Below are 13,565 nucleotides of genomic sequence, written 5' to 3'. Positions count from 1 at the left end.
ATTGGCTTTGGATCTACCTCGCTTGAGGCACTATGCGGACGCCACTCATGAGCCATTCAAAGTTTTCGCCATATTATTCATTTATGTGCCCAAGTAGAAAGAGCACTGAATGATTAGTAGTGGGAGAGGAAAACTAAGATCTATCAAAGAATCATTGCACTTGGACGAGGTGGTTAGTCATGTTGATTGTTCAAGGTAAACAAAAAAAAAACAAGGACAACCGAAAAAGATAGAAAGGCGAGCGCTTGCGTGTATTTTCCTGTTGGCCCTGTGTTTTACGCTTTCACAATCAACGTGTACGAAATAAAAAAAAATACATCGTTTCGCACTAAATCTCCAGTTTCTTGAGCAGTTGCCTTTCTTCATGCGTGTCATCTAATCATTGGTTTGTTCAATGTTTCTTTTGAGCATTCAAATTTTACGCACATGATGGAAAATGAAGTACTTTGAATCTTTTTTTTTTCACCTGGTCGCATTTGAAGCTACATAACGACTTCTGAACCACATTATTGCACTGGCAGGACCAAGCAGAGGGAAAAACAGTTGATAAGCAGTAGTGTAAACCAAATCTATTTTTATATGCATTTTCACGAACAAAAAGCTCCTAATAGCTAAGAAAACAATTCTGCATGTTTAGGTGTCACCGGCTATCTTCGAACGTAATTCCTGCACTAGAAATAATTTTAAAAATGTGATAGTGTTTAGTTAAAACTTCATAGAGAAATATACCACGCAGCTGTTCAACTTTCAGAATGCAGCCGTGGGTAGCATACCCACGTGGGACTCCAGAGGGTGAGGGTTCGAATCTGACTCTTGTTCGTTTTCTTCTTTGTTTTCTTTTAGTCTTTTCGAAAGCAGCTGCAACATTTCACTGGCTATACGTTTTCATTATTTCAAACACAAATACGCCTATTTTTCCAGCTTGAAGGGCAGCTGATTAAGAGGATGATCTTGTCAGAGAGCTCTAAATTGGTTTATAGAGGTCCATCCTCGATCAAGGGGCTCTGGTGGGTTTGTTTAACAAAATTCAAAATTTATGTATAGGGCTTGAATTCGGTGCATTCTTACGACATGTACACAATTTCTTCGGTGTTTTTTGTGATACAATCAGAAAACGTACGAAAGTGGAACAAAAATTTGTTCTAATAAAACCAGATATCTTATCCAGATGATAACCAAAACTCTATTCTAACGGACATTAGACCGAAGACGTTCACGAGAGAACATGATGAGATCCTCTAGTCAACAATAGCTTGAAACTTTGCATGACGTGAAGCCCACCTCTACATTACGCTACAAAATGTGGGCTGCTATATGTTGTACCTTAACAAAACTAATGAACTTTCACTATATTCGTAAAACCTAGATTGCGATTTTAGCTGCTGTAGAGTTACATTGCCTGAAAATATTTTCACGCAACTGACGACGATGAAGGATTGCGATGGTGTGTCAGAAGAAGAGGAAAAAGCGTTAGTTTCTGGGCTAGTAGGCTTCACCTTGTCCCGCTGCCACAGCACTGTAAATAAACACCCCCTTTCTTATTTCACCGTAACAAATTGGTGGAAGGTGCTCCGTTCGATCACTGCCTACTGCGCAGCAAGACCAACTGGAGTTTCGACGTAGTCGCCGCCTTGCTGGATTGCCACCGCTCCCGACCATCATGGACCACACCGACTCTAGCCGTACAAGCCGCGACGCTGCAAGCCAGGCCGGCGACAGGCCTGCCCCCTCCAGCCCTATCCGTCCCAGCCTTACCGGGAACCAAGACCGTTTGCAGGAGACGAAGGTGAGGACGTTGACAAGTGGCTACTTCATTATGAACGAGTTAGTCGGTACAACTGGTGGGACTCTGGGACCATGCTAACAAATGTCGTTTTCTTTTTCTCTCACATGGCAATGACCTGGTTTGGGAATAACTAGAAAATTTAACGACCTGGGAATGGTTTGCTACCGAGATAAAGCAGTGTTTCGGCGACTCTGTTCCGAGCAAAAAGCGGTCTGAGCAGACCCTTGCTCAAGGAGCTCAATTACCCGATGAAACTTGTACCACTTATACAGAAGAAATCCTCAGATTATGCAGAAGTGTCAATTCCAACATGCCCTAGAAAGACAGAGTCGGCCACTTTTTGAAGGGCATCACGGCTGACGTGTACAACTTTTTAATCGCCAAAGACACCCTTGACACTGTCTCCGATGTAATTAGACACATCCGCGCATTTCAAGCTCTGAAAACACGTCGAATTGCACAGAAATTTGGCCGGTTGGCCAACGTGCCTATCGTGGCCAGCCTTGATGACCATGCCAAACTAGATCTTTCGCCGACTATCCAGAAACTCGTTCGGGTAGAACTTCTGCGGCTCCACACACTCTCCCTGCATGAATCTGCTGGAGTCTCTGTCCAGAGGGTATCTAGATGGCCGGTTTCGCCACCACAAGCAACTGCAGTGCAGCCTTTCTCCCAAGCTCCTGAAGTTTCAGCTTCTGTTGACCACCCGCCTATGCATTTTTCCAACCCGAATTCGTCGATTCTTGACGCCCCAAGGTATGATGCCGCTTCAAGTGCACCTAGATCTTCAATTCGATCTACCAGGATTATTGAGCAGTATGAGCTCTCAGCCAGACCTACGACGCGCCCTGCTGTATCTGGTCCTTATCCACAACAGCATTTTCTACCTTCCCCACTGATATGCTACCGCTGCGGCGTCAAAAGTCAAATCGCCATGTACTGCCGCAGTAGGTTCCCGTCCCGTTATAACCATCAGGAGCCTCCAACAGTTCCCAACAATCGGCAATACAGCCCCGTTTTTCAGCCATCAAATACTCCGCGTGGGTATTGCCGCAACATTCATAACGAGAATCTCTGCAACCATTCCCCTGCATCTGATAGGAGTGTTACTCTTCCACCCGCCTTCCGAGCGCGTCGGACTCCATCACCGCGGTAGCGCTCCATGTCGCCTCGGCAGGAAAACTAACCAGTGCGACCAATGGCCTTGAGGCCACTGGAAATGTGCTGTGTGCCATCATCCCTCTAAATATGATGCTCAAAAACAAAATTCGTGTGTTCATTGATGGTGTGTGTGCATTAGCTTTCGTGGATACGGGTACGACTGTGTCTGTGATGAGTAATCAGTTTAGGCGCTTGCTGTGACGTAAAGTGATATTTGAATATGACCGTGCTTCAATGTTTTGTGGTGTGAGTGGAGAGGCATTGCGGCCTCTGGGTATGTGTAGTGCGCAAGTTTCTGTGGGTGGTGCAATTGTTCAAGCCGAATTTGTCTCCTTACCCCAATCTACGCATCACATCATTTTAGGAATGGACGTTTTGAAGTTTTGTGGCGCTACCGTGGACTGCCGAAGTCAAGACGTTTATTTTGACGGCTCGCATATGCCGACTTGTTTTGAAAGCGGCAGAAATGAAGAAACAGTTTTTAGTATTACTGAGGACACAGTAGTTCCACCTTTGTCTGCCATGTTCGTCCCCTTGTCTGTCCCACGTCTTGACCAGGTTTCATTTCAGGCCGTGGTGCACCCAGTTCACTCAGCATGCCTGAAGAAAAATACTATTATTTCTCATTGTATGATCTCCGTAAATCACGGTAGTGCCTCGTTATGGACAATCAATCCATCGTCCCAGCCCGCTGTTTTGCCAACCGGATTGAAGCTTGTCTCCTGAGGGCCCGAGGCCCCCTACTTCGTTGCTTTGGTCACAGGTGCTACAAGTACCACCGTACATCCGGCTGCTGATGAAACTTCGATCTTCCACATGTTCAGCGCCGATCTCAGCTCACCTCAACGCAGTCCACTTGTGGATATTCTTCTACCTCTTTCGCCTATGTTTGACTTTTCTCAAACAGATGGACCAACCTCTCGCCCTGCACCTGGGACCCATCATACCATGGACATTGGTTCGGCTCCCCCCATCCGTCAAAAGCCATATCGCGTATCCCCATCTGAGCGCAAAGTCAAACATGAGCAAGTAGTGGACATGCTACGGAAGAAGGTAATACAGGAGTCATCTAGCTCGTGGGCTGCCCCTGTTATTCTCGTACGCAAGAAAGACGGTTCGTGGCGATTCTGCGTCAATTGCCGGCGTCTAAATTTGTTACAAAACAGGATGTCTATCCTCTTCCTTGCCTAGACGACGCCCTCGACTGCCTCTCTGCTGCGTCCTATTTTTCTTGTCGTGATCTCAGATCAGGCTACTGGCAAATTCCAATCGATCCTGCGGATAAGAAAAAAAGCACCCTTTGTAACGCCAGATGGCCTTTATCAGTTTAATGTTATGCCATTCGGGCTCTGCAATGCGTCTGCCACATTTGAACGCTTTACAGACACAGTTTTGCGCAGCTTAAAATGGGACATTTGTCTTTGCTATCTGGACAATATCGTCATATTTGGGAAGTCCATTCAAAAACAGAATGACCGGCTAGTACGTGTCTTGAACTGTGTGCCCAACGTCGCCCTAATTCTAAACTTGCAAAAATGCCGCTTTGGAGGACGCCAAGCGCTGGTGCTAGGACACCTTGTCAATGGTGACGGTGTGAAGCCACATCCCCAGAAAACTGACGCTGTTTAGTCTTTTAAAACCCGACAGACTGTGAAGGAGTTGCGCAGTTTTCTAGGATTGTGTTCGTATTTTAGACGCTCTATACATCGCTTTGCTGACATTGCTTACCCATTGCCGTGTCTTGTCAATAAAAAATGCACTTTTAACTGGACATCAGCTTGCGATGCGTCATTCCGTCAACTGAAGTTTCTTTTAATATCGAAACCCATCGTACGCTACTTCGATCATGCGGCAGTGACAGAAGTTCACACGGACGCCAGTGGAATCGGTCTCGGGGCAGTCCTTGTCCAACGACACGATGAACGAGAGCATGTTATCGCGTACGCAAGTCGTACCCTGAGCAAGCCGGAGCGAAACTACACAGTCACCGAAAAGGAATACCTGACTGTAGTTATCGCTGTGCAGCGTTTCTGTTCATATTTGTACGGACGGTCGTTTACTATGGTAACTGGCCATCATTCACTCGGTTTGCGGCAGAACCTTCGAGATCCATGTGGTCGCCTCGCACGCTGGGCCCTCTGGTTACAGGAATATGACAGCCGTGGTGTAAAAAAGCGGGAGACGTCATGCAGACGCGGATTGTCTTTCTAGGATGCCAACGGCCACGACCGGATCTGACAGCGACGATTTCGACAATTATATATCGACCCTCGAGCAGCGTTCCCCAACACGAATGCTTTCAAAACGGAAAAGCATAGGGATAGCAGTCTGCAACCTCTCGTTGCTGCCGGCCAAGCCAGCGCAGCTGCAAGCCGTTTTTGTGTACGTGATGGCCTCCTATGAAAAGAGAGTTATTCGCCTGTGGGCCAGCGATACCTACTCGTACTTCCGAAGACGATTTTCACAGACGTATTGCGTGGCATGCATGTTAATCCAACTTCGGGGCATTTGAGATTGGTTCGAACACTCCTCCGTGCTTAAGAAAGATTTTATTGGCCCAGAATGCGCTCGTCCATTGAACAATACGTTGCCAGTTGCAAGCAATGTGAGCACCACAAACATCCCATTGCAACTCCATCTGGCTTGCTGCACCCTGTAAAGACCCCGACAGCTCTGTTTTATCAAGTAGGCATTGACCTCGTAGGTCCGTTTCCGAATTCCTTGGATGGAAATCGCTGGATAGTAATCTGTGTGGACTATCTCACACGTTACTGTGAAACTGTGCAGTCAGTCATCCTACGACACGGGCCGCCACGAATTGTCATCACTGATCGGGGTCGACAATTCACTGCTGATGTTGTTGAAGAGCTCATGCGTTTATGTGCCGCAACGTCCCGACATTCGACGCCATACCACCCCAGACAAATGGCTTGACTGAGTGCGTGAACAGAACGCTTATCAACATGCTAGCCATGCATGTGGATGCAGGGCATAAGAACTGGGACACCATACCACCCTTCACACGTATGCATTTAATACCATCACGCATGAGACGACTGGGTACAGTCCATCCTTCCTGTTGTATGCCGGACCGCCACGCTACTCCCTTTATACTATCCTGCCCTTCTCAAGCTGTGAAGATCCCTGCCTGGCTGAGACGCTCTGTCTCGCCGAAGAAGCTCTGAGAATCACCCGCTTACGGTCTGGTGCTTCACAAGAACGTTCTAAAGTATCATACGATGTCAGTCACCGGCGTGTCACGTACTGTATAGGCGATTTAGTGTGGCTGTTGCGTCCAATTCGGCGCCGCAGCCTACATCAAAAACTCTTGGCCCACTATGACGGCCAATATATGGTTGTCAAACGCATGAGTGATTTAACTTATGCAATAGCCCACCTGACAGCATTGGGTCGTCGGTCTGCCGAAACCGAACTGTGTCATGTTGCTCGCTTGAAGCCGTGTCAGCCTCGCACGGCTCATGAACACGACCAGAGGGCTTCGGCTGAGTAGGAGGGAAATGTCATGCTACTGAAGACGATGAAGGATTGCGATGGTGTGTCAGAAGAAGAGGAAGAGGCGTTGTTTTCTGGCGGCTAGTAGGCTTCACCGTGTCGCGCTGTCACAGCACTGTAAATAAACACCCCCTTTCTTATTTCCCTGTAACAATATACTTGTCGTTGCTTTTAGCGGATACAGATGAGTAAAAAAAGCCTGGTGCTGGAGTAGCGCATTGGAAGTGAGTCATGATGTCGTTATCATCATTGCAAAGCAACCGAACGCACCTGGTATAGAACCTTTTTTCTAATTTTGAACTTACTGTAAATGGAAGGCGACGGAGGATGACACGTTTAACATGGGAAGATGGCGAAGATGTGAAGCTGTCCCTCTCTCTATCTTGCTTGACCGGCTCTAGTGGTTGACTCCACGTCTGTATTTTAGAACCTGAGCTCTACTGTAGACGTTTGAATAAGTCGCATTACTCCGGAATGTGTAAATAATGCCGGCGTCCATGGCATCAAATCCATCGCTAAGTCCAGCAATGTGCTGTTGGTTGTAGGTAATTTAAAAAATCATGAAAAAGTATTGCAGCTGCTGGGTTTGTAGTATCGAGTAAAACAGCGCTAGGGGAGACGAAACACGCCAACGACAGACACATGCGCTGACTAGCAACCAACTGATTTATTCGATTCGTAAGCATGTACCTACCAGCCCGTATTTGCCCTCTTCTGGGTTTGTAGTCCGCTCCAGAACAAACAGAACAGCTTCCATTGCCCACGCATTAGCAAACAATGTTCTATGCCCTGCTATCTTTATTGCATTTGTAACACAAAAACTACAAGCTGTATAATTTTTAACCATTGAGCCGATATACATGAAATACAACTAATTATAAAAGTGCAAATTCTTCGATTTTTCCAAATACATGGATAAACTGAAGAACGCATAACAGGAGTTTCAATTCGGTTCTTAGTTGTAGAATACGATGCCCGTGTTCCACATGATATGACATGCACAGCGTGTCGAAATGCCAAATTGTTACTCGCCACGCTGCTCTTCATATCATAACCCTCCTATAGCATGTTGAAGATTGCATCCTACAGATAGTAGCGTTCTAGCTTCAACCATTCACTCCTCGCTGAGAGACGGAACACACTCTCGCGGCGCAGCACACATTGTCCTAATCATCAAAATCGAACTAAAACACATGTTCGCACTGTAGACTGAATATCGTCTGCACAAGCACAAATAAGATAGAGTAAGGGACAAGACACAGCCCTTCTTGTCTTGCGTTGTCTTTTCAGAATGTTGTATCAACAAGCCCATCAGACTGTTCTTGTGACCTTCGGATAGTTTCATCCGGGCCGGTTCTTGATTTAATCAGGGTTAACAACCATCACATATGCCTTCCGTGAGAGTGCTGTCGTGAGGGCGAGTGTAGTGTCAGACAAATCTTCCTGGCGCTGTGGCAAAACAGGCGGCGTGGCCTAGAGAAAGCCATGCTCTCTAAAGGCAGACACTGCAACCGTACCAGAAATACTGTCGAGAACATCTAACAGCGAGAAACCAGTCCAGCCCGTTGCCAAGAAGGTCACCAAGTTTGTACTGAGCTAAGAGAGAAGCGCCAGCAGCGAATAGGGTGACGGCCTACAGCTTATATTCCTGGCTATGTTAATGGGTAGTTTAACCTATAAAATATGTGCATATTATTGTGGGATGCTGTACCTGCCTAGACATACCACTTGCCCCGGCGCTCTTCTTTTGTTCTCTAACCCTCGGGCTGGCGCCGCGCGCTCGTCTCGCGCTCGTCCGGCGCCTCTTTGTCTGGCGCAGCGCTCCTCGGCGAGCGCCGTAACATCTTTCCACCGGGGGGGGGGGGGGGGAGGGGAAGAAAGCGTCGGTGAGCTGCTGCAGGCGCTCCACTGATGGGGCGGCATTTCGTGGGGAAGACAATGAAGCAGCAGGCGACGACAGTAGTGGTGATGACCCGGTATCTAAGTCAGAGTCAATGCTGGCGCCGTCGTCATATAGCTTCATGTTTGACACACACCGCATGGTTGATGCTCGGGGAGGTCTTCGAGGCGGTATGTCACGGGGCCGAGCCGTTCAACGACACGGTAAGGGCCGCGGTATCGGCGCATGAGCTTCGTGGCACGGCCAGTCGCGCGGATGGTGCGGCGAACGAGGACCAAGTTACCGGACCGGAAAGAGGGAAGTGGTGGTGCTGCCGCATTGGCCACTTGCACACGCGCATGAGCCGTGAGAAGGTTGCGCTGAGCGTCGAGGCGGGCGCAACGAAGTCGTTGGGCGGAGTCAGTTGGTGACGCAGTCTGATGGGGAAGGCCCAACTGCGCGTCGAGAGGGATGGAGGGTGTTCTGCCATAGACGACTGAGAACGGCGTTACATGCGTTGTTTCTGGCCTCGCAGTGTTGAGTGCAAAAGCTGTCGCAGAAACAAAACGATCCGAGTTTCTGTGGGACGGAGCCACGTAGGAAGCGAGTATATTCGTGAGGGTGCGGTTAACACGCTCCACGAGGCCATTGCACTGGGGATGATTGACGGATGTAGTGGAATGCGCAATGCCGAAGGAGCGGAGGGCTCGCTCAAATTCATGGAACATAAACCAGCTCCCACGGTCCATGATAAGGCGTCGGGGCACACCATGCCGAAGAAAGAGATGCTGTTCCACGAACAAACTGGCATGAGCGGAAGAGGTGTCTGGAACGGGCAGTACTTCGACCCACTTGGAAAAGTAGTCGATCGCAACCAGAATATACCTGTTTCCGGCAGGCGTCTTCGGGAATGGGCCCAAATCGTCCAGTCCAACCAGTTCGAAAGGTGAACTCGGCGGCGAAAAAGCCTGCGGGGGTGGCTTGGTTATTCATGTGGACGATTTCCGGTATTGGCACGTCTGGCAGGACGCAACGTGTTTTTTGACGTCTCTGGACATATTAGGACACCAAAAGCGCTCCGACACTCGTGCGTAGGTCTCGCCGCGACCAAGGCGACTAGCTGTGGGAGCGTCGTGTAGGCCACGCAAGACTTGCGACCGCAGTGTTGCTGGCACCACTGGCAACCACACGGGTGGTCAACCATGAAGCCGCCTCACATGACAAAAGAGATTATCTTCGATTCGACAGACCCTGCGCAATTTACGGAGACCTGCGTCGGCGGCGGTGCCAAGGGATCGGACTATGGCCGCAATGTCGGGATCTTGCGTTTGTGAAGTCCGGAAATCCGTCAAACCCGTCACGGGACAGCGGTGGCGAGAAAGGAAATCGGCATCTTGACGGGCGAAACCGCGTCGATGCACTATGGTGTAATCGTACTCTTGAAGTTGCATTGACCAGCGTGCAATCTTGGCATTTAAGTGTTTGGCAGACTGCAGCCAATTTAGAGCGCTATTGTCCGTGACTATGGTAAAATGACGGCCGTACAGGTAGGGACGGAACTTCTCGACGGCCCAGACAACGGCGAGGCACTCGAGTTCCGAATAGTGGCGGCGGCGCTCTACGTCGGAAAGCTGGCGGTTGGCAAAAGCTAGAACTTTGTGGTCACCGCACTCGTCTTCCTGCAGAAGGACAGCGCCGAGCCCATCTTGGCTGGCATCCATGTGGAGGACGATAAGGGCCGATTGGTCGTAGTGGGCCAATGTGGGAGGCTTGAGGAGGGTGTGCTTGACGTCAAGGATCGCGAGCTGTTGGACCAGCGTCCAACTCCACGCTGCATTCTTCTTCAGCAGGGTGGTCAACGGAGCGCTTCGCTTAGCAATGTTGGGAATGCAACGACGGAAATACGCAGCAAATCCAAGGGAACTTTAGAGCTGCTTGGCGGTGGTGGAAGCTTCGTAAGCAGTAAGCGCTTTTAGTTTTTCGGGGTCGGGAGGGATGCCATGCCAGCTCACAACGTGACCCAAGTACGTCACCTCTGCAAAACCGAAGAAACATTTCTTTGATTTTAAGCAAAGCCCAGTAGAGGTCAGGGCTTCGAGAACGAGTTTGAGTCGTGCTTGGTGTTCTTCAAACGTAGCCGCGTAGACAATTACGTCGTCCAGGTAGATCAATGCCATAGTCCAGTTCATATTGCATAAGACGCGGTCCATGAGGCGCTGAAGTGTAGCGGGAGCATTCGAGAGACCGTAGGGCATACGGTTGAACTGGTAAAGGCCGTCGGGAGTCTCGAAAGCCATCTTTTCCGCATCATCGGGTGAACAGGCACCTGCCAGTAGCCCGAGAGCAGATCTAGGGTGGAAAAATAACGGGCCCCTTCAGGCGATCAACTGCATCGTCGAGGCAGGGAAGAGGGTACACGTCGAGGTGAGTGATAGCATTAACCTTCTGATAATCAACGGAAGCGGAGTGTTCAATCCTTCTTGCGCGCAAGGACTATAGGGGAGGACCAAGGGCTACAAGACGGGGCAATGATTCCCTGGTCAAGCATGTCGCACATGTGCTGCTTGATGACTCTCCGTTCAGCTGGCACTACACCGCGAAGTTGGTGATGAATGGGCCTGCGGTATTCGGTGTTCATCCGGTGTTGGGCCCAGGAAGTGCACCCGAGTTCAGCGGCGCTTAGAGCAAAGCAACTGCGATGTTCGAGCAGCAAGGCCTTGGGAGATGCAAGCTCCACGTTAGTGAGGGTGGGGCCAAAGTTAAATGTTTGCCATGGTAGGACCGCCGGCGCTGGAGGGTGCTGAGGGGGTGCTTCAGGTTGCAGAGACGCAACCAGTGATCCGGAGTTCAGGATTGAAGCTGTACCCAATTGAGTGCCAGGAGTCAGCACGAGAGGTTCGCGGCTGATGTTAAGCATAAATACGTGCGCCTCTGAGCACAGGCAGAAGTCTTCGAGGGGAGGTCATCTCACGGGCTAGAGCTGAACACCGGATGGGTTCGAAAAGCACGTCCGCTATGATCAGACTGTCAAGCTTGACATACACCTACATTGCTGCACCCGGTGGCAGAGTCACGGCGGACGCTGCAGTCACGGTAGTGACGTCGATCGGCTTGACTCGACTTGGCCACATCGTTGCGGGCTAACGCACAGATTCTGAGGCAGGCTTGGTCGCCGACACCAGGGACTGCACAGGGCGACACCGTGACTAGAAATCCGGCTAAGCCAACTCGGCCCACGCAGAGTTCGGCTCGCCCGTGGTTCTGTTGTGGTAAAATTAAGGACGACTCCGGCTTGCTGGCACCACCAGCACCCGAGGACCACTGGCCAAATAGGGCTGTCTGCTACAACAAATTCGGTGGAGAGGGTCTTTCCGAGTGCTGTCAGAATGACGATGGCACGTCCGACTTGCTCCACCGGGGCGCAGTTAAAAGCTAAGAGTCAAGTTTTGGCAGCTGGAAGAAGCCGGTGGGGCTCATTAACAATAAACGATTTGTCCAGCGCATTGACAGCCGCTCCGGTGTCGACCAAGGCCTCTACGTGCCGGTCAAGCAGAGCGACGTCGACGAGTACTTAGGGAGCTTCGGTTGTTATCGAAGCCGACGAAAGGAGGAGACAAGGAGAACGAAGAAGTGTGGGGACAGAACGGTGCCCCCTGAGTTCCGCCAAATCGTTTTCCGACGTTGGAAGGCTAGCACAGTCCCTCGCGTAGTGCCCCCTCAGGCCGCAGCTGAAGCAGGACGTGCGGTTGTCGTTACGCCCGCGTCGGTTGGAGGCAACTGTAGGGACTGCCAATCGAGGAGTCTGCACCGAGACGGTGAGCGCGGCAGACGGTGGCGACCACCGCGTGGCCAACAAAGTCAATTCCGCCTCGATGGCGAGCGCCATGGCGGCGTGGACGGACTCAGCACGCCCACAACGGACCAAGCGCTGCACCTCAGGGAGTCGGATGGCATCGACAAACACCTCAGTTCCGACCAGGGCCACGACGTTCTGAGGTTCCCCCGGCAACGACTGCAGAACCAGGCGCTCAATGGCGGCGGCGAGGTCCTGGTATGTCTCCCCGGCCTCTTGACGGCGGGCTCGCAGGCTGTGGTACTGCACACGGGGTTGACTGGAAGCACTGTAGTGGTCGGACAGGAGGCCCACCAGGACGGTGTAAGAGCCCAGCTGGTCGGGCGGCACGTTCTGCAGCAGTTCAGTTGCGCGGCCTCTCAGTTTGGAGACGAGCATCCATGCCTTCATTTGCTGGTCCCAGCCTCTCGCCGTCGCATTACCTTTCAGTTGGATGCGGTAAGCATCCCACGAGATAGTGCCGTCAAACGTGGGTAATTGCACTACGTCCAATGATGTACCCGCGCCGAGCACGTTATTAGCGGCTACGACAGCAGGGCTGGAGGCAGCGGTGGCGGGACGCCAAAGACTCATGACCTGTGTTCGGCTTGACTGGCACAAGGCGACGGAAGTCGCTCCGGAGAGCTTTCATCTCCACAGCCTGGGCAGTCAGACGGGCCTCCCATGCGTTCATTCGCTGAGTAACTATATGCAGGAGGCGCTCAATACCGCCATCCAGCTGCTGCGAAGGACCGAGCGTCTCCGAGCGTCTAGGTCTAGCTGCGCCAGCCGCTTCGTCGTCGGCGCCATCGCCTGGTGGCAGAGTCCTGTCGTCTGGCACGTCGGGTCCTTGACTTTCGGGTGAGCGGCATGATCCCACTTCTGACACCAAAATGTTGTGGGACGCTGTGCCCGCCTAGAGATAGACAGAGAAGAATGGAGGACACCAGGCAAACATTACTTGCCCCTGCGCTCTTCTTTTGTTCTCTAACCCTCGCGCTGACGCCGCGCGCTCGTCTCGCGCTCATCCCGCGCCTCTTCTTTTTCTGGCGCAGCGCTCCTCGGCGCGCGCTGTAACAATATGTTATGTTACAATCGGCACTTTCAATCTCACAAAATATGGTCCGTTATCGTATCTGGGGATGGCGATATCGACGGTTTGAAGATTGGGATTTTGACAATTTATTACCACATTTCCGCTGCTGTTTCATCGTTTAAGATAGGCAGGCCCGCTTCAAAAAGAACTGTGTGTTCATTTTGCATATGTGCGACGTGTAACGTCTGACTCCATTACTGTACCATTTTAATGTTTCAAAAATGGACCTTTTATGGTGCTTGAGAAACTAAATTTCAGCACTACATACAGAATGTTGATTGTAATTTTGAGAGAAATA

Source organism: Amblyomma maculatum, chromosome 11, assembly GCF_055883805.1.
Source record: "Amblyomma maculatum isolate TAMU_Amacu chromosome 11, ASM5588380v1, whole genome shotgun sequence".
Taxonomy (NCBI): domain Eukaryota; kingdom Metazoa; phylum Arthropoda; class Arachnida; order Ixodida; family Ixodidae; genus Amblyomma; species Amblyomma maculatum.
Note: the sequence above shows the minus strand (reverse complement) of the source record.